We start from the raw sequence: 22393 nt of genomic DNA, 5'->3' as shown, positions 1-22393 counted from the left end.
ACATGTTGCTGAATCAAAGGAGAGTGGCCTTATTTCACACACCAGAAAGGTTCTTCAGTAAAGTGCCTGGAATCAGTATACTATTCAACACAGTGTACCTGTTCTTCTTCTTAGTAACTGACACCACCTGATCAGTGCGTACTGCTGAGATAAGATAGTAAGCTGATTTTATGTTGTTCCACCCCGCGTCTCCTGCCCTCATCATTTAGTGTAACCTTTTCAAGTTCATATTTTCAAACAGAAAGTAACAACTGATTTCACTAGGGCATATCATTGTAAATTTAGAACAGAATATAATATTTAACTTGGAAAATGAATCTGGGGACTGTAAAAAAGCTCTCTGGAATGGGGAATAGCAAAAAGAAAGGTTTGTGAATCTTTGCAACACACAAAGTGCTGGAGGAACTCGGTAGGTCAGGTAGCATTCACGGAAATGAATAGACATCCAATGTTTTGGGCCAGGTTCCTTCTTCAGGACTGGAAAGGAAGGCCGAAAGATGCCAGAATAATAAGCTGGAAGGAGGGAAAGGGCGAGAGCTAGAGTGTGATAGGTGAAGCCAGATGGGCGGGAAAGGTAAAGGGTTGGAAAGGAAGGAAGGAAGGAAAGGAAAAGACGCTTAGCAAAAGCTGCTGCCTTTTACTTTCATTATGAGCAAAACAAAAAGCAGTTGCCTTACATTGACATCATTTCATGAGACATCATCACTGAGGCTATGTCAACACTAGACCGGATAAATCCATAACCAAAACTTTTTTTCTTCGTTTTGACCCTCCATCCACACTAAAATGGCATTTTCCTCCCCCGAAAATGGAGCTTTTCTAAAACACCCTCCAGAGTGTGTAAATTTGAGAATGCCGTATTGGCAGGAGCAGTGTGGATGGGGTAACCGGAGAACTCTGAAAATGACATCATGATTTACCGGAACAGATGGTGATGGCAGCGCGCCATTTCATTGTTTTCTTGAACGCAACCTAACAATTTCAGAACAGATGGCGGCGAGACTGAAGCCAGAAGAGTTAGAAATGTACTCACCAAATACTTTGGCCCATGACTTACTGAATAAATAAGTATACATATTTTGCCCTGATTTCTGTCCTTGCTTGTATGAAGGTGCTTTACCTACTTATGCAAGTACTTCTCTGACAATAGATGTGTAACAGCCTAATGTAACATTGTATGGAAACACAAGATAACACTGATGCAGACATGTTTTATACATTTAACAAGGTGCTTTATTAATGCAACAGAGTTAGTCAGCTTTTCAATATTCGTCATCAGCCGGGTCATACAATCCGTGAACACCCTGTCAGTTGCCTCCATACGGTCCAGTATCTGTTTTTTTTTTACTTTTAAGTCCTCCTGCACGAGAGCCAATAGCTGTCCATTGTTTAAGTTTTTCTAGTCTGTAACTGAACAAACACGTACCAGGTCTTTTACAGCGAGATTCAACACCAAAACATATTGTTTGTTTTCAGTAGATGTGTCCTGCGCATGCACAGGAGGAGGAGGTTCGCTGAAATATCTGTTTTAATGTGGACAGAAGTGTTTTCAAAAATGCTTAGTGTGGATGCCTATCGTTTTTACGCAAAACCGACATTTTCAAAATTATCCAGTCTTGTGTGGAGGTAGCCTTAAAGTGAACACAACGATTCAATGATAGTATATATGAATTATGTCAATTATGAACAATATGCGTCATCTGTTACCAATTACATCACCCTACAGGACCCCAGGAGAAAGGGAAGAAGGAGGATCTTTTAAGAGACTTTTAGGTACATGGAGCTTAGAAAAATAGAGGGCTATGTGATAGAGTAATTCTAGGAAGTTTCTAGTGTAAGTTACATGGTTCACACAATATCATGGGCCAAAGGGCCTGTAATGTGCTGCAGATTTCAATGATTCTATGGGGGGGTGCACAAAGGGGAGGCAATAAGCAGCTGAGAAGAGCTAAGCATTCAGAGTAGGGAATAAAAGAAGTGGAAGGAAGTGGGATTTTTATTTTTCCAAAAGGAGAAATTGATGTTCATGCCATCAGATTGGCAGCTACCCAAATGGAATATGAGAGTGGCCTAATCATGGCACAAATGAGGTCATGAATCAACATGTCAGAACAAGAATGGGAAAAGGAATTAAAATGGTTGGCCACCGGGAAATTCATTTTTTGGCAGATGGAGTGGAGGTGCTTGACGAAGCGATCTCCAAATTTACACCAGATCTCACCGACGTAGAGGAGTCTGCTTCAGGGGCACCGGATACAATAGATGACCCCCTCAAATTTGTAAGTGAAGTATTACCCATCTGCAGGAGTAAGTGCTGGGATGGAGATTAATGGGGAGGGATGAATTGACAAGGGAATCACGGAGGGAGGGATGTGTGAGGTAAAGGCGTGTCTGATGGTATGATCCCTTTGGAGATGGCGTAATTTGCAGAGAATGATGTGTTTCATATGGAGGCTCATGGGATGGTAGATAAGGACAAGAGAAACTCTATCCCTGTTAAGATGGTGGGAGAATGGGGTGATCACTGATGTCTGAGAAATGGGGTGGGAAGAGCGCCAAGAATGGGCGATTAATGTACCGGGCTTTTGAAGTTTTAGAAACAATAGAGAAGGGAGTAAATAATGGGAGTGGGTAGTTGCACTGCTAATCGGGCAATATCACAGCTACACTCAGGGGAGACATAATGGAGGGGTCAGAGACTGATTCCATTTGGGTGGAACTCAGGAATAGGAAGGTGCAATTACACTGATAGGATTGTACTACAGACCCTCAATAGCCATCAGAACATTGAGGAACAGATGTGTGCAATCAGATTAAGGAAATACATAAAAATAATAGGGTTGTTGTCATGGGGGATTTCAACTTCCCTAACATAAACAGAGACCTTCCTAGTGTAAGGGGTTTTGATGGGTCAGAATTTGCTGAGAGTTCTTAAATCAATATGTGGATGGTCTAACGAAAGGAGGGGTTGTACTGGAACTGGTGTTGGGTAAAGTACCTGGTCAGGCGACTGACCTTTTAGTGGGTGAGCCGTTAGGGAACAGTGACCACCACTCCTTAATTTTCAGGATAGATATTGACAAGGCTGGTCATGGTCCTTGCAGGACAGTTTCAAATTGGAGTGAGGCAAATTATGAGGGCATTAGGCAGGAACTAAGAAGAGTTGAAAGGGAACACCTTTCGTTCTGACAAGTCCACATCAGACATGCTGAAGGTGCTTAGAGATCAATTGTACAGATTACAGGAAAGTTATGTTCCTCTTAGAAGGAGGGACAGGGATGGAAAGATAAGAGAATCATGGATGTCCGGAGAGATGATAAATATAGTCACGAAGAAAAAGGAAAAGTATCTAAAGCTTCAGAAGTTAGGATCAAACAAAGCACATGATGAGTATAAAGAAGCCAGAAAAGAACTAAAGAAGGGAATTAGGAAAGCCAGGAGGGGTCATGAAAAATCCTTGGCAAGTAGGATTAAGGTGAATCCCAATACATACATTAAAAGCAAGAGGATAACAAGTGAGAGGGTAGGACCACTCAAGAATAAAAGGGGAACATTTACTTGGATGCTGAGAATGTGAGTGAGCTACTTAATGAGTACTTTGTTTCAGTATTTACAAAGGAAAAGGACAGGGTTGACCAGGAGATCAGTGCTGAGTGTATAAATATGTTATGGCATTTAGAGGCCACGTGTTGGACCTCCTACTGTGTATTGAGGTGGATAAATCCCCGGAGCCTGATGGGATTGACCCCAAGTTATTGAAGGAGGCAAGAGACAGATTCCGATCTGGTTTGTGCACAGAAGACAAGGCTGAAGCAACTTCCTCGAGCTGGAGGTCTGCAGTTAGCTGTGTCCCACAGGGATCTGTGAAGGGACTTCTGTTGTTTGTGATATTTAAGTTTGTGGATGATACCAAGATCGGAGGAGCAGTGGATAGTGTAGAAGACTGGCAAAGAATACAGCACGCAACAGATCGGTTGCTTATAAAGACAGAGAAATGGCAGATGGAGTTTAACCCCCATAAATGTGAAGTGCTGCACCTTGGTAGGGAAAATCAAGGAGACAATACATTGTTAAGGGCAAGATCCTTAATAGTATTGCTGAGCAGAGAGATCTTAGGGTCCAAGTTCATAGCTGCTTGAAAGGGGCTATACGTCAGTAAGATGTCTGAGTTCAAACATCAAGAGGTTATGTTGCAACTTTAAGCCACATCTAGAGTATTGCAAATTGTTCTGGTAGCCCTACTATAGGAAGGATGTTGAAACTTTGACAAGAGTGCTGAAGAAGTTTACCAGGATCCTGCATGGTTTAGAGGGTATATGTTACCATGAGAGTTTGGATAAGTTTGGCTTGTCTTCTCTGGAGTGATGGAGGCTGAGCGGAGAGCCAGAGATAGAACAGACAGGGAGCATCTGTTTCCCAGGGCTGAAATGTCTAATACCAGAGGGCATGCAGTGAAGGTGAGAGGGGGTAGGTTCAAAGAAGATGTGAGGGGTAAAGTTTTTACTCAGAGAGTGGTAGATGCCTGGAATGCACTGTCTGGTATGGAGATAGAGGCAAATATATTGGAAGCTTTTAGGAGGTGTTTAGATAGGCACATAGATGTGAGGAAGAAAGTGGGACATGGACATTATGCAGGTAGGAGGGTTTAGTACTTGGGTGTTTTTGACTTGCTTTTTAGCTGGTTCAGTGCACCATTGTGGGTCGAAGGATCTGTTCCTGTGTGGTAAAGTTCTATGTTCTATGAGTGTAGATCATTGCTCAACAAAAGGATCATGTCTGCAAGGTGGCTGACGGTGTGCTTCATGACATCTCTTGGTTACCCACTGAACAGTGAATGCAGACATGGTCCTGATGACACCCTACTACTGACACAGGTGACTGCTTCCAGCTCTTGCTCTTAAGAGAAATAGGAAGTATTTTGAAACCTTTGAACTTGTTCCAGTAAGCTTGATGAACATATACTCTGAGGGGCTAGCACAGCTGTTATATTTTCCTAAGCCACAGTATGTCACCAACTGAAAATATTGACACAGGTTGATAAGCATGGAGAAAGAAAGCATTTCACACATCTTTGAAGCATGTTTTCATCTCTGGACAGGGATCAGGCTGAGGGGGAAGATGCTATTGAAGTCTTAACAAGACTTTTGAACTGTAACAAGTACTGGATGGTCAAAACAATAGCAATAAAGTATAAGTACCAGAAAGGCTGGCTGTGCTTTCAGTGGATAAATTACTGGTCCAGATGGAATGCATCATGGGCTATTCAGGCAAGTAAAAGTGGAAGCTGCAGAGGAATATAATATTATCGCCCAATCACATTGGGTGGAACAATAATTCCACTGACAACCAGAAGCAGTGGGGGTAAAGTTATCAGAGAAAGAAAGATGTTCAACAGCTGATGGAAAAACACTGTAAAATCATATGAAATCCTAAAGCTCAGTGATGAAGATCTTCAAATACAAATCCATAGCTCATCACCTATCTCTAGGAAGGGGAGAATATTCTGTGGGACCTCAAAGAAATAATCTTGTAACAACATTAAAATTCAACTTTCCATAGAAGTTGTATTTAAATGCATTTTTAATGATTGCAAGATCATGCTGAATATTAAAAACTCAAAGTACTGCGAGTGTACCCCATCGGCGAGTTGCTCACTGGTGGAGAGAATGCAGGAGGTGTGCAATGTGGTGCTGCCTGGACTAAAGGCGGCTCACAGTCTAATGGCAAGTGACTGTCCTGGTCACTTTTCTTATAAGGACAAGACCCTTTTGGATATTGTAATACGGAATGCTTCTCGTTCGATTTACTGATTTATTGGCAGTGAGCAGTGGCTGGTGGCAGGAGAGCTGAAAGGCCTCGGTCGTAGTTCTGTCTGTTCACAGCCGCCAGGAGAAAGGTATAGCTGGCATGCTCCAGCAGGGGTGGCGCAGTATTCGGGCTGGAGTTTGTGCTACCCCCCCCACCCCGTGTTCAAACGGCAGAGTGATGGACTCACGGTCTGGACGATATACATATATATTTTACATAGTTTTATTTTACTGATATCCTATATCTGCTTACTCTTTTGTATGTGCGAGGACGAGGCCTCAAGCTCTGGTGTTGCCTGTTTACAGCTGCCAGGAAGAGGTGTCAGGGCAGGTGCCACCAGGGGCAGTGTGATGTGGCGTCCACACTGGAGTCGGTACTGCCCCAACCAGTGTTCGCTCAGCATTACGCTAGCTCTGTAGTGGTCATCTGTGATTACAGCAGCATTGAATGGCTTGAGTATGGTCTTTTATATTGAGTGGCTGTATCTTTCTATCTTGTACATGCTACGTGTGCTTTGTGTTGTGTGTGACAGTTGGTACTACATTTTGTACCTTGACCCCGGAGTAATGCTGTCTCGTTTCGCTGTGTTCATAAGCATTCATGTGGATGAGTTCTACACTCAACCTCTGCTTGACAGAAGTCCTCTACTAAGCTGCACTCACTGCCTCATGTTCCCCTCTGATAATGGTGAGTACATGGAAATTGTGGACCAATGGGTGCAACTCAAGGTTCACCTCAGTAAACAGAGGCATTGATGATGAAATCCACCATCACTTTCAATGCATCAGCACAGCTGTTGGTCAAATGACAGAAAGGGGACTTGTAGATCGCTATCTCAGATGGCACAATATATGATCTATATGTTCTTCCATATTCTCTTAAGGAGCATCATCCCATAGCAGGTCCTAAAAAAATACAATGAATGCGGTCTTGGCCAAATCCTTTAGATCTACCAGAAGGATGAGGAAGTCAGCACGGGCGAGTTCTCCCATCCGACATTCCCAGAAATGATCCCCCACTTAAACACTGTTGGCTTCACTGAGCAGGTTGCATTGCTCTCACAACCAATACTGTGCTCTTGGAACTGAGATTCCATTCTGAACTCTCTCACGGGAAGAGATCGCTGAGGGGACAGATGTACTCAAGAAATTGCAAAATCCCTACCGACTCCTGATAATCTCTGGCCCATCACTATTCAGAATGGAGAATGAGCATCCAGGCTGAGATTGAGAACTTTAAGGCCATGCTTTAGAGGTCAGAGGTCCTGCGGAAAGCACTGGAAGAAACGGATACCTTACAAACTACCCCTGTGCCCCATCAGCCACCAGCAGTTTCCATGTCAGCCTCATTAGCCACTAACAAACTATTTTGTTAATGTTTTGGACCATACAACACCGAACAGTAACTTTGACCCTCTGACCCATCAATCCCCCTCTTGCAGTAATCAGTAATCCCATCTTATTGTTCCCATGTTCCCATAAAACCCCGGAAGATTTTACCACTAAGAGTAATTTACAGCAGCCAGTTAACCCACCAACTAAATGCCTTCTGGAGGCTGAATAACCTAGAGCAGCCAGAGAAAATCTATACAGACACAGGTTCAAACTCCATGCAGACAGCATCGATGAACCTGGGTCTCTGGAAATATGAGGTTGCAACTCTCTAACTTTGCCCCTGAGGAAATAATGCTCAGACTCAAGGGTCCACCTGAGGTGGTGCTGTGAGGGCTGGAGAACACCATATGTTACCATGTAGACACCACAGACAAGAAAGCTCATCACTGCCGTACTTCTTCAGGAAACTAAGGAAATTCAGCCTTCCCCCATTGACCCTCACCGATTTTTATAGATGCACCATAGAAAGCATCCTACTGGATGCATTGCAACTCGGTATGGTAACTGTTCTGCACAAGACCATAAGAAATTACAGTAGTGTTTTGGACACAGTTCGGCGCATCATGTAAACCTCTATGAACTTCTCACGGCCTCAGTGAAGAAGCCTGTATAAGCAAAGGCCCCTCCACTCCAGGCAGTCTCCCTCCTTCCCTCTCCCACTGGGTAGCAGATACAAAAGAATAGAGGCACATATCACCAGGCTCAAGAACAACTTCTATCCTGCTTTTAGTAAGACTATTGAGTGAACCTCTTTTAAAATAAAATGGACTCCTAAATTCACAACCTGCCTTATTGCCTTATTGTCTGCCTGCACTGCAGTTTCTGTGAAACAGGTTACACTAGACTCTGCACTCCACCTCTGATTTCCCTTGCACCTCCTCAATGGAAAGATGTTAACTGACCTGTACGGATCAGTTTTTCACTATACCTCAGTACATGTGACAATAATAAACCAATTATACTTGTCGAAGAAAGGGCATAAATATTAACCCACCAACTTCAGGCTTGTCAGAGGGGTTGGAGGAACTGTCATAAATGAGCTGGCAATTACTTGTACAAAAAAGGATTGAACAGGAAAAGTCTATATGGATTTATTAACTGAATTTAACTGGCAAACATTTTGATGAAGTTAATGCTTGAAATATAACTGATGTGCATTCATTTCTTAACATTCTGCATTATTGCCTTATCAACGGGACTGTAATCCTTTGAATAAATAGGTCTACTTGAACTCCTTGGCAAATAAATTATTCTGTCTGGAAGTAACAACACAGAAAAAAAAACTACCTGCCATGACTTGATAGGTGGCAAACGGCATTCATGGCATTCAAGAATGTTAGAGAAAGTCTGTTTCCAACCAGAGGGTGTTTAGCCCACAAACATTGATATTCAATGATGTTACCATGACCAAGTCCAGTGCAATTAGCTTCATAAGGTTTAACACTGGCCAGAAACTCAACCAGACTAGACACAAAAACATTGGAACAAGAACAAGAATAAGAATCCAATGATAAGCGGCCTACCTCCTGAAATATAAAAGCTTTCCAAAATTTACAGGGTCTATCAGGAGTGTGATGGCACACTGTCCACTTGCTTGGAGGAAAGCAGCTGTAACGATTCTCAATCTGCTTGACACTATCCACTTGGTTTGGTATTTGATTGGTATTCGATTCACCACCTTACCATTTGACACCAGTTATAATGTTGTTCACTACAGTTGCTCACTTTAGGCTACTTCACTGGAATCTCCCAAATATGCAGCCTCCACCACAAAAAACGCAAAGGCGATAGGTGCATGCGAGCACCGATACCTGGAAATTCCTGTCCAAACTGCACGAAGCTAGAACATGGAAAAGTACAGCACAGTATAGGCCCTTTGTTCCACAATATTGCAATGACTTTAAAATCTATTCTACAACCCTTTCCTCCTGCTTACCCTATAATCCTTCATTTTTCTTTCAGGCCTGTGCCCATCTAAGAGTCTCTTAATGTCCCTGATGTATCAACCTCAACCACTATCCCTGGCAGTGTATTCTGGAAAGTGTGTTTTAAAAAAAAATCTGGTGTTAGTTCTTGCCTCCTTGGGATAAATGCACTACCTGTTCACTCTATCTATGCCTTTTACAATTTTAATAAACCTCTATCAAGTCACCACTCCTCCTCCTTTGCTCCAATGACAAAAGCCCTAGCATACTCAACCGCTCCTGAAAAGACATGTTCTCTAATCCAGGTAGCATCTTGGTAAATCTCCTTTGCACTCTCTCTATAGCTTCTGCATCCTTCCTGTAATGAGGCAACCAGAAATGAACATAATACTCGGAGTGTGGCTAACCAAAGTTGTACAGAGCTGCAACATTACCTCACACCTCTTGAAATAAATCCCCTGATAAACTGTTAGGAAGACAGTGAACATCTTCATGGAAACACAGACAGATTGGTGGAATGAATGGAAATGTGCCAGATGAAATTTAATGCATTAAATGCAGTGCTGTAGCGATGTGCTACACACAGTGCTGAAATAACGACATGCAGTCGGTAAGTCGTCTCGAGACTAGTTTATACAAATTTTGCGGCGCTGGCATTTAAATCCCTAGTGCCCGCCCTCTCCGGGCAGAAATGACATCAGAGGTGCATTACCAAAGACTCCCCCCGTGCGCTGGCTATTTGTGAGTTAGTTTGCCTGCGCAGAAAGTGAGTCACCACATAACCCCTCCCCCCTGCCAGAATCGGCGATACACCCCCCAATATCCACAGTCTGGATCAGTTTCTGCTTGGGAGGTCTGCCTCTGTGTCGTGGTGCCTGAACCTCGACCAGCTGCGCCAAGTCCACATGGGCTGGTTTGAGTTGGTCTACCGTGAAAACCTCCTCTTTCCCCCCAATGTCCAGAACTTACGTGGACCCGTTGTTGTTGATCACCTTGTATGGCCCCTTGTACGGCCACTGTAGCAGTGCCCGGTGTCCGCCCCTTCATACAAACACAAATTTACAGTTCTGCAGGTCTTTGGGTATATGTGTGGGGGTCCGTCCGTGCTGTAAAGTTGGTACGGGGGCCAGGTTGCCGAGCCTTTCGCATAGCCTGTCCAGGACTGCCGCGGGTTCTTCCTTTTGCCCCCTTGCAGCTGGTATGAACTCTCACAGGACGGCCAGGGGTGCGCCGTACACCAACTCGGCTGACAAGGCGTGGAGATCCTCTTTGGGCGCTGTGCGAATTCCAAGCAGGACCCAGGGAAGCTCATCCACCCAGTTAGGTCCTCTCAGGCGGGCCATGAGAGCCGACTTCAAGTGACGGTGGAAACGCTCCACTAATCCATTTGACTGTGGGTGGTAGGCAGTTGTGTGGTGTAGCTGCGTTCCCAACAGGCTGGCCACAGCCGACCACAGGCTGGAGGTGAACTGAGCACCTCTGTCGGAGGTAATGTGGGCCGGTACCCAAAGCGTGCTTCCCAGATTGCGATCAATGCTCAGGCGCAGGAATCAGCAGATGTGTCGGTGAGCGGGACCGCCTCTGGCCACCTCGTGAACTGGTCTACCATAGTTAGGAGGTACCGCGCTCCTCGGGACACTGGTAGGGGGCCCACAACATCCACATGAATGTGGTCGAACCTCCGGTGGGTGGGTTCGAACTGCTGCGGCGGGGCTTTAGTGTGCCGCTGCACCTTGGCTGTTTGGCACTGCACGCACGTTCTGGCCCATTCACTGACCTGCTTGCGAAGTCCGTGCCACGCGAACTTGCTGGAGTCCAACTGGATGGTTGTCCTGATAGATGGGTGTGCCAAACCGTGTATGGAGTCGAAAACTCACCGCCTCCAGGCTGCCGGGACGATGGGGCGAGGTTGGCCGGTAGCCACATCGCACAGGAGAGTCCTATCACCTGGGCCTACGAGAAAGTCCTGCAGCTGCAAACCCGAGACTGCGGTCCAGTAGCTGGGCATCTCGTCGTCTGCCTGCTGCGCCTCCACCAGTGCTGCATAGTCCACCCCCAGGAACAGGGCCTGGACAGCTGGTCTGGACAGTGCGTCCACCATGATGTTGTCCTTTCCCGAGACATGCTGGATGTCTGTCGTGTACTCAAAGATGTAGGACAGATGTCGCTGCTGGCGAGCCGACCAGGGATCGGACACCTTCGTGAACGTGAAGGTCAACGGTTTGTGGTCCATTAACACGGTGAACGGCCTGCCTTCTAAGAAGTACCTGAAATGCCGGATTGTCAGATACAGTGCCAACAGCTCCCGGTCAAAAGCACTGTACTTGAGTTCGGGTGGCAGTAGGTGCCTGCTGAAGAATGCCAGGGGTTGCCAGCGCCCCTCGATGAGCTGCTCCAGCACCCCACCGACTGCTGTGTCGGATGCGTCCACTGTGAGGGTGGTCAGGACGTCTGTTCTGGGGTGCACCAGCATCTTTACATCTGCCAAGGCTTCCTTGGTTTTAACGAAAGCGGCCGTGGCCTCCTCGTCCCAAGTAATGTCCTTGCCTTTACCTGACATCAGGGTGTACAAAAGGCGCATGATACGGGCTGCTGAGGGGAGGAAATGGTGGTAGAAGTTCACCATACCAACAAACTCCTGCAGGCCTTTGACCGTGTTGGGCCGGGCAAAGTGGCGGATCACGTCTACCTTGGCGGGCAGAGGTGTTGCCCCGTTTTTGGTAATCCTGTGGCCCAGGAAATCGACGGTATCGAGACCGAACTGGCATTTTGCCGGGTTGATCGTGAGGCCGAAATCACTCAGGCGGGAGTAGAGCTGGCGGAGGTGGGACAGATGCTCCTGGTAACTACTACTGGCTATAAGGATGTCGTCCAAATGAATGAATGCAAAGTCCAGGTCGCATCCCACCACGTCCATTAGCCGCTGGAACGTCTGTGCGGCATTCTTCAGGCCGAATGGCATTCGGAGGAACTTGAACTGGCCGAATGGGGTGATGAGTGCTGTTTTGGGGATGTCTTCAGGGTGCACCGGGATTTGATGGTTTCCCCAGATGAGGTCTACTTTTGAAAAGATTTTTGCCCCGTGCAGGTTTGCAGCAAAGTCCTGTATGTGCGGCACAGGGTAGAGGTCTGAAGTTGTAGCCTCGTTCAGTCTGCGGTAGTCACCGCATGGTCTCCAACCCCCGGCTGCTTTGGGCACCATGTGCAGTGGGGAGGCCCATGGGCTGTCGGACCTCCGTATGATCCCCAATTCCTCCACCCTCTTGAACTCCTCCTTCGCCAGGTGGAACTTTTCCAGGGGGAGCCTTCGTGCGCGGGGGTGGGGGTGGTCTGTGGGTCGGAATGTGGTGCTGTACCCCGTGTCTGGGCATGGCTGCTGTGAACTGCGGTGCTAGAATCGATGGAACGTCCACCAGGATTCTGGTGAATTTGTTGACCGACAGCGTGATGGAGTCCAGGTGTGGGGCCGGCAACTTGGATTCACCCAGGGAGAACGTCTAGAAAGTCTTGGCATGTAACAGTCTTTTCCCTTGCAAGTCGACCAGCAGGCTGTGAGCTCGCAAGAAGTCCACCCCCAGGAGTGGTTCGGCCACCGTAGCCAGTGTGAAGTCCCACGTGATCCGGCTGGCGCCAAAATGCAGTTGCACCATGTGTGTGCCGTAGATCCGTATCGTGCTGCTGTTTGTGGCCCTCAGGGTGGGTCCTGGCTTCCTGTTGTGGGTGTTGTACCCCATCGGGAGCAAGACGCTGATCTCCGCTCTGGTGTTGACCAAGAAGCAGTGTCCCGACTGTTTGTCCCAGACGTACAAGAGGCCGTCCTGGTAGCCAGCCACCATAGTCATTAGCGGCAGCTGGCCCTTGCAGGGCGGGTGACAACAGCGGGCTTTTGTGCCCCACCGCTGGTGGTAGAAACACTATTGTTCACTGGCCTCCTCACTCCTGCTTCTGTGTTGTGTGCGCCCTGTTGCCAGGCCTGTTCTGGTAATCTGACAGACGGACGGACGCTCTCCCTCTTGGCTTTCCACAGCACGTCTGCCCAGGCCGCCACCTTCCGGGGGTCGCTGAAATCTGCGTCGGCCAGCAGCAGATGTATGTCCTCGGGCAGTCACTCTAGGAATGCTTGCTTGAACATGAGGCAGGGCTTGTGTCCATCAGCCAGAGACAGTATCTCGTTCATCAATGCTGACGGCAGCCTGTCTCCCAAACCATCCAGGTGAAGCAGGCGGGCAACCCCCCTCATGCCATGAGAGGCCAAAGGTCCCAATGAGCAGCGCTTTGAATGCTTCATATTTGTCTTCTTCCGTTCTTCCGGGGGCGACTGTATGAAATCCGCAACCTGGGCGGCCGTCTCCTGGTCAAGGGCGCTCACCACGTGGTAGTAACGCGTGGAATCAGAGGATATCTGCCGAATCTGGAACTGGGCTTCTGCTTGGCTAAACCACACGCGTGGTCACAGCGTCCAGAAAGTTGGCAGTTTTAGCAAAACTGCGTGAACAAATGAAGAGTCAGTTATCTTTGGTCCAAATCCTATTTGAACCGTCGGGGTCACCAATGTAGCGATGTGATACACACAGCGCTGAAATAACGACACGCAGTCGGTAAGTCATTTTGAGACTAGTTTATTCAAACTTCGCGGCGCTGGCATTTAATCCCTAGCGCCTGCCCTCTCCAGGTGGAAATGACGTCAGAGGTGCATTACCAAAGTATCTCCCTGCGTGCTGGCTATTTGTGAGCTGGTTCACCTGCGCAGAAAGTGGGTCGCCAAAGTGCCATATGTCATTCAGAAGAATGAGAAGAGTCAATATGAATCATAGAGCATAATTTGCCAAAGGGTGAAGGAACAAAGATTGTACAAAACATTGGTTTGGTCACAAAAGTAGCATGAGGAAAAGCTTTTTGATACATGGACTGTGCGTGGCACGGACTTCACAAGCAGGTCAGTGAATGGGCCAGAACGTGTGCGCAGTGCCAAACAGCCAAGGTGCAGCGCAATAAAGCCCCGCCGCAGCAGTTCGAACCCACCCACCGGAGGTTCGACCTAATTCATGTGTAGTGAAACCCCCCTCCCAATACCACACAATGATGCAGCCTGACAGAATGCTCTCCATGCTACATTTTTAGAAGTTTTTGAGTGTATTTGTTGACATGCCAAATCTCTACACACTCCTAATAAAGTATAGCCGCTGTCATGACTTCTTTATAATTACATCGATATGTTGGGATCAGGTTAGATCTCAGAGATCTTGACAGCCAGGAACTTGAAACTGTTCACTCTCTCTACTTCTGATCCCTCTGTGAGGATTGGTATATGTTCCTTCATCTTACTCTTCCTGAAGTCCACAATCAGCTCTTTCGTCGTCCTGACGTTGAGTGCCAGGTTGTTGCTGTAGCACCACTCCACTAGTTGGCATATCTCACTCCTGTACGCCCTCTCGTCACCACTTGAGATACCACCAACAATGGTTGTATTGTTAGCAAATTTGTAGATGGTATTTGAGCTATGCCTAGCCACACGGTCATGTGTATATAGACAGTAGAGCAGTGGGCTAAACACACACCCCTGAGGTGCACCAGTGTTGATTGCCAGCGAGGAGGATATGTTATCACCAATCCGCACAGATTGTGGTCTTCTGGTTAGGAAATCGAGGATTCAATTGCAGAGGGAGGCACAGAGGCCCAGGTTCTGCAACTTCTCAATCAGGATTGTGTGAATGATGGTATTAAATGCTGAGCTATAGTCAATGAACAGCATCCTAATATAGGTATTTGTGTTGTCTAGGTGGTCTAAAGCCGTGTAGAGAGTCATTGAGATTACATCTGCCGTTGACCTATTGTGGCAATAGGCAAATTGCAATGGATCCAGGCCTTTGCTGAGACAGTTCAATCTGGTCATGACCAACCTCGCAAAGCATTCCATCACTGTTGGTGTGAGTGTTACTGGGTGATAGTCATTAAGGCAGCTCACATTAATCTTCTTAAGCACTGGTATAGTTGTTGCCTTTTTGAAGCAAGTGGAAACTCCCATCCTTAGCAGTGAGAGGTTGAATACACCCTCTCCTTGAATACACCCTTGGCACAGGTTTTCAGAACCTTACCAGGTACTCCATCAGGACCTTCCTCCTTGCGAGGGTTCACTCTTTAAAGGCAGCATAACATCAGCCTCTGAGACAGAGATCACAGGGTCATCAGGTGCAGCAGGGATCTTCACAGCTGTAGTTGTGTTCTCCCTTCAAAGTGTGCATAGAAGGCGTTGAGTTCATCTGGTAATGAAGCATTGCTGCCATTCATGCAGTGATTGGGTTTTGCTTTGTAGGAATTAATGTCTTGCAAACTCTCCCAGAGTTACCATGCATCTGCTGTTGCCTCCAACCTTGTACAAAATTGTCTCTTTGCCCTTGAAATAGCCCTCTGCAATTCAAACCTGGTTTTCTGGTACAGGCCTGTATTGCCAGACTTGATCTAGCCTTCAGTCAACGATGTACCTGCTGGTTCATCCATGGCTTTTGGTTTGTGAATATACAGTAAGTCTTTGTAGGCACACACTCATCCGCACAGGTTTTAATGAAGTTGGTAGCAATTGCAGCATACTCTTCCAGTTTTGAAGATGAATCCCTGAATACAGTCCAGTCCACCGATTCAAAGCAGTCCTGTAAACGGCTTCCCTTGTTCACGAGTCTCTGCCTGCACTCAAGGAGTAGACGTACAGCCAGGTGATCAGATTTCCCCAAGTGAGGGTAGGAATAGCACGGTAGGCATTCTTGATGGTGGTGTAGCAATGATCCACTGTGTTGTTTCCTCTGGTATTGCAAGTGATCTGCTGATGGTAATTGCTTCGTGTTTTTTTCAGACGGGCCTGATTAAAATCTCCTAAAACAATGGTGAATGCATTAGGGTGTGCTGCTTCGTGCATGTTGATCCCACTGCTCAGATCATCTAAAGCCTAATAGACATCGGCCTGAGGTGGAATAGACACTGCTACCAAAATCATCCCACAGAACTCCCGTGGTAGGTGAAAAGGATGGCACTCAACTGCAAATATTCCAGGTTTGGTGAGCAGAATTGAGACAGCACTGTTATATTTTGCTCCAAGAAGAACTGATCATGAGGTATATTCCTCCACATCCCCTTTTGAGCGACTCTATAGATCTATCCTGACAGTGTATTGTAAACCTGTTGATCTGAATCACTGCATCTGATATAGAAGGGGTTAACCAAGTTTCCATGAAACATGTGGCCCTAATGTTCCTCTGATTCAGCAGATAATCTCTAGCTCTGAGATAATCTATTTTATTCACCAGAGACTGTACGTTTGCCAGCAATATAGTTGGTATAAGGAGTTTAAAACCCTGTTTCCTTAAATGCACTTGTCACCCTGCTTTGTGCCCACGCTTCTTCCGTGGTGTTCTACCTGGGCACTTCCGACCAGAGTCGGTGTTGTTTCTATCAGTTTTAAGCAGCGATTATTCATTTAATTACAGTAAGTAGTTGACTGTACTGACCTTGGAAGCAGTTGTGCTCTTTAGCTGTATCAGGCTGAAACAGGAATATTTATTCATTTCCATTGAGAGTTCTGCTGCTACTCGAGTCATGCCTGGACACCCCAGATAGGTAGGTTAATTGGTCATACCAGTTTGTCCCATGATTAGATTAGGGTTAATCGGGTTTGTTGCGGGTTACTGAGGCGGTGTGTTTTAAAGGGTGGAAGGACCTACTTCGCACAGCATCACTGAATGAATGAATGAATGAATAAATAAATGATAGGCGACTGAATGTAAATTTGTTTTCCACAATATTTCCAACCACTTATTCATTTCACGAGGTAAGTTCTTTATGCAGAGAGAGATAGATGTGTGGAAAACCCTGTCAGACACAGTGGTAGAGGCAGCATTATGGGAAGTTAGGGAACTTTTAGATGGGCAAATGGATGATAGAAAACTCGAGGGCTATGTAGAAGGGAAGTGTTAGATTGATCTTACAGTGGGTGAAAAGGTCACAAAATCAGCACAACATCATGAGCAGCAGGGCCTGTACTGCACTGTAATGTTTATGTGTTATCTCCTTTGTCAAGAATTCAGGTTGTAAAGAAGTTTTAAATTAGTTCATTTGTTCACATCTCATGATATGCCTCACTGCGTATTTTCCACAATCACCTCTGAGTTTATTCTTCTCTCACTCTTACTTTATTGTTTCCAACAAAACCAATACTCTCATTGAAAGTAAAAAGACTTTTCTTTCATTTAGAACATAATTCAACATAACTGAGGGTGTAAGCAAAACCTTGGCAAGTTTCAACATTATTGTTACATACCTCATAAAGCCTTAGAATCGCAGAGACATACAGCACAGAAACAGGTGTCTTGGCCCATCATACCCTTACATGGACTTCATTGCAGTCAATGTAGCAACATGTTAGAAAGCTCTCTACATCTGTAGAAATATGCATGAGTCTTTGGTGACATAATAAATTTCCTCAAATTCTGAAGTATAGTCACTGGCATGATTTCCTTGTGATTCCTCTATTCCCTCACTGGCAGACCCCAGTTAGTACAGATTGGAAGCAACATTTCCCCCGCACTCACCATCAGCACAGGGCAACACTGGACTATGTTCTTGGCTGCCTGCTCTGCTCACATTATGCTATTATTATGTCAGTATAACTCCAATGCTGTATTTAAGTGTTTTGTTGTTGATCAGATGAAAGGTGGCAATCAGTTTATAATCTCAGTGGCCACTTCATTAAGTACCTCTTGCATCTAATAAAGTGGCCACTGAAGGTATCTTTGTGGTTTTCTGCTGCTGTAGCCCATCCACTTCAAGCTTCAACATGTTAGGGTTCAGAGATGCTCTTCTGCACACCTCTGTTGTAACATGTGACATGTACACGTCACCTTCCTGTCAGCTTGAACCAGTCTGGCTGTTTTCCTCTGACCTCTCTCATTTACAGAGTGTTTTCACCCAGAAAAATGGATTTTTTTTGTTTTTCTCACTATTCGCTCGAAACTCTAGAGACTGCTATGCATGAAAATCCCAGCAGATCAGCAGTTTCTGAGATACTCTAACCACCCCAACTGGCACCAACAATTAATCCATGGTCAAAGTCACTTAGATCATATTCTTTTCCCATTCTGGTGTTTGGACTGAACGGAAACTAAACCACTTTTTTAGTGCATGTTTTTATGTACTGAGTTGCTGCCACATGATCGACTGATTAGATATTTGCATTAACAAGCAGATTTGTAGGTGTGCCAAATAAAGTGGCCATTAAGTGTATGAGGAATATAGAATATCTGTTTTAATGGCACCACAACAAAAACCTCTCACTCATCAGTAAGTCCAAAGAGTTGATTATCGACTACAGGATGAAGAAGATGGAGCTTTAAATTATTTGATCTTAATATAATCAGAGGATCTGTTTGACGATAAACAAGTATCATCACAACGATGGAACAACTGCACCTCTATTTCCTTAGAATTTTGCGTAGATTCAGCATGTCACCAAAAACTTTGTCAAACTTCTAAAGATGAACAGCGGAGAATATCCTAACTGGTTGTATCATAACCTGGCATGAAAACACCATTGTCCAGGAAAGGGAAAGGCTACAGAAAGTGGTGGAGACAGCCCAGTCCATGCCAGTCAAAGCCCTCCATACAATGGCACACTGACTCCAAAAAAGCAGAATCCATCATCAAACACGTAGTCAAAGCTGGTACCAGCTGACCCACCATTAGGTCATATATACAGAAAGGTGCCAGAAAAATGCCAGTAACGTCACGAAGGATCCCACCTGCCATGCACATAGACTGCTTGTCCCACTCTCATCAGGGAGTAGGTTATGCAGCATTCACACCAGGATCACCTGACTAAGAAACAGTTATTTTCCCCAACAGTAAGGCTGAGTAGCACCTCCACCCACTAAATCCACTACTACCTTATTATTTCCCGTCAGTCACCTTATGTGCAGCCTAGCAGCATATGTAGTTGATTTATATAGGCTATCTTATGTGTTTATATTTATTGTGTATTTTTATTGTTATTATTTGTTCATTGTCTTTTGTGTTTTTGTGCTGCATCAGGTCCAGAGTAACAATTATTTTGTTCTCCTTACACTTATATACAGAAAATCAGAGGGTATGGGGTGAAAACAGGGGAGTGGGGATGACTGGAAGAATTGGATCAGACCATGATTGAATGGAGGAGCAGACTCGATGGTCCAAATGGCCTACTTCTGCTCCTATATCTTATGGTCTAAAATGACATTAAACAGCCTTGAATCTTGCTTGGTGGGATCTTTGTTAAAATTATTAGACAAGACCTTTATGTCCCACACCACCAGATTCAGAAACAGTTACTACTCTACAGCCAACACACACAAAATGCTGGAGGAATGCAGCATTTTGTGTGTGTTGCTTGAACTTCCAGCATCTGCAGATTTCCTTATGACTACTCTACAGCCACAATGTTCCTGAACTGGTGTGGATAACTTCATTCATCATGCTTTTGCTTACAGACTCACCTTCAAAGTCTCTTTACAACTCATGTTCTTTACGCAACACACAAAATGCTGGAGGAATGCAGCAAGCCAGGCAGCATCTATAGGGAGAAGTGCCGTCGACGTTTTGGGCTGAGACCCTTCATCAGGACTAACTGACAATCCCTTCCTATCCCTTCCACGCCTCCAGGATACCTTTTTCTCCGTTTGCATTGGACCTGTCCGTTATTTCATCCTCTGTTGGATACATGCATGCAATCACTGTTTCTTTGACTTTATCAAGTCCTGCAAGGATTGCAAGCTCTTCCATCTGCAGACTCCAGCGCATGGAATTCGTATCGCAGCCCTGGGCCTGGCTGTCGATCTTGGCTGCCCCAGCAACCCAGGGCATATTCAAAATCCGGACTCCAGCACCATCAACGAGGGTTCCAACGACCATGGACCGCGTCAAAGCGATTGCGCAACCACCGACTGCGACTCCAGCCTTGAACTCCAGTCCGGGTCTTCACATGCTGCGATTGTGTCTCCTGTCTCCCCTTCCCCCACCACCACTCTGCAATCCCGTCTCCCCTTCCCCCACCACCACTCTGCAATCCCGTCTCCCCTTCCCCCACCACCACTCTGCAATCCCCTCTCCCTCAGATTCCATCGTCAGCTCCTGGGCCCTCAGAGGCTCCACCTTCCTCTCACCCCAACCCTCCCCTCTCCACTGACACTACCAGTCTCCCTTCCCACTCTGATCCCATCTCTCATCCGTGCCGGGTCTTTACCATTCCCTCCGACCTTCAACTCTCTGAGGCAGAGCGCTCTGTCCTCAGTAAGGGCCTCATCTTTGTCCCCCTTCGTCCACACCTCAGCGAGTTCCGTGTACACCATGATGCCAAACTCTTCTTCCGCCGGCTCTGTCTCCAAGCTTACTTCTTTGGCAAGGATGCTCCTACCCCCACCGATGACCCCTTCTCCCATCTTCAACCCTCCTCCTCTTCATGGACTGGTCTTCTGCCTGCTCTGGATCTCTTTATTGCTCATTGCCAACAGGACATCATTCCTTTCATTTAGTCCTGACAAAGGGTCTTGGCCCGAAACGTCAACAGTGCTTTTCCCTATAGATGCTGCCTGGCCTGCTGCGTTCCACCAGCATTTTGTGTGTGTTGCTTGCAATTCCAGCATCTGCAGATTTCCTCGTGTTTGCCTTTCATGTTCTTTATATTTGTTTTTGTATAAAATTCTATTGCATTTCTTTTTCCCTGTAAATATGCACGCATTATTTGATAACAAATTTACTTTGAACTTTGAGCTTGATTGCATTAAAGTGTTGGGGCTGACATAGACCTCCTGAGATGTTGACACCCCAGGGATTTGAAGCTGCGCACACTTTCCACTGCTGACCCCTCAATGAAGTCATGTCTGTTCTCCCTTAGATCCCTTCCTGAAACCAACAATCTCACTGATGTAGAATGTGACATTGCTGTGATCACCTCACTCCTCTCAGCTTCTTTGTTACCATCCCAGATTCTGCCTATAATATCAGTGTCACTGGTGAATTTTGTAGAAGGAATTATAGCTGTGACTAGCCGCACAGTCATGAGTGTAAAAAGAGTAGAGCAGTGGACTAAGCACACATCCTTGAGATGCAGTTGTGTAGACTATCAACAAGAATGAAATGTCATTACCAATCTGACTGTGGTCTCCACCAGTGAAGGATCCATGTGGAGAAAAGGGATTAAGTTTGAGGACTGGGGGTTGGCAGAATCATGGGGAGAGCATGGTAAAAAAAAAACAGAATAGTCTCTCGTCAAACAAGAGAAAATCTGCAGATGCTAGAAATCATAGCAACACACACAAAATGCTGGAGGAACTCAGCAGGCCAGGCAGCATCTATGGAAAAGAGTACAGTCAAAGGGTCTTGGCCTGAAATGTCAACTGTACACTTTTCCAAAGATGCTACCTGGCCTGCTGAGTTTCTCCAGCATTTTGTATGTGTTTCAATAAATCAATTGGTTGATGTAGTCTATATGAACTTCAGTAAGGCCTTTAACTGGTTGCACATGGGAAATCAGTCTGAAAGGTTAGTAGCTATGGGGATCTGAAACATCTTGGGAAATTGAATCAAAAATTGGCTTGGTAAAAGGAGGCTGAGAGTGATGGTGATGGTTTTATTTTGTGATTGGAAGCATGTGACCTGTGGTATACCATAGGGATTAGTGCAGGTAACAATACTGATTTAAGTATGAATATAGGAGATGCAATTAGTAAGTTCACAGATGCCTTTAAAATTATGGTAATGTTGATAGTTAGGAGGATAGTTTTATGTTAGAGAACAATATTGATCAGGTGGTAAAATAGACAGAGCAATAGTAGATGGAATTTAATCCCAGTAAGTGCAAGGTGACACAGTTTGTTATGACTAGTAATAGTAGAACATACACTTGCAATGAAAATTGAATAACAGAAATATCTTGGTGTACCAGTTCAAGCAAGTGGTGATGAGATAAATCAAGTGGTAAAGAAGATGTACAGCATAATTGCACTCAACCATGATATAAAATAAATGAGCTGGGAGAACGAACAAGATACAAGTTTTGAAAACTCTGGTTTAGCAACAACCGGAGTACTATGTGCAGTTCTAGTCATCAAACGTTGGAAGAAAACGACTGAGAGTTTTCAAAGGAGTCTTGCTAGGATGTTGTCTGAGATGAATGTTCACTTTTGAGGAGAGGCTGGCTAGGTTGGCTGTGTTTATCTTCAGGTAGAGATGACTGAATTGAGAAACAGA

At 45.6% G+C, this 22393-nt stretch overlaps 1 protein-coding gene across 1 annotated transcript in view; it reads right to left on the bottom strand.

Annotated features, from left to right (window-relative positions):
- The window catches only part of LOC132395162 (contactin-associated protein-like 2), a 1263978-nt gene that overhangs the window by 936444 nt on the left and 305141 nt on the right, over positions 1-22393 (bottom strand). The gene's annotated exons all lie outside the window — the stretch shown is intronic.

The sequence above is a fragment of the Hypanus sabinus genome, chromosome 6 (genome assembly GCF_030144855.1).
Source record: "Hypanus sabinus isolate sHypSab1 chromosome 6, sHypSab1.hap1, whole genome shotgun sequence".
NCBI classification, from domain to species: Eukaryota; Metazoa; Chordata; class Chondrichthyes; order Myliobatiformes; family Dasyatidae; genus Hypanus; species Hypanus sabinus.
Note: the sequence above shows the minus strand (reverse complement) of the source record. Positions and strands in the feature narration are given on the sequence as shown.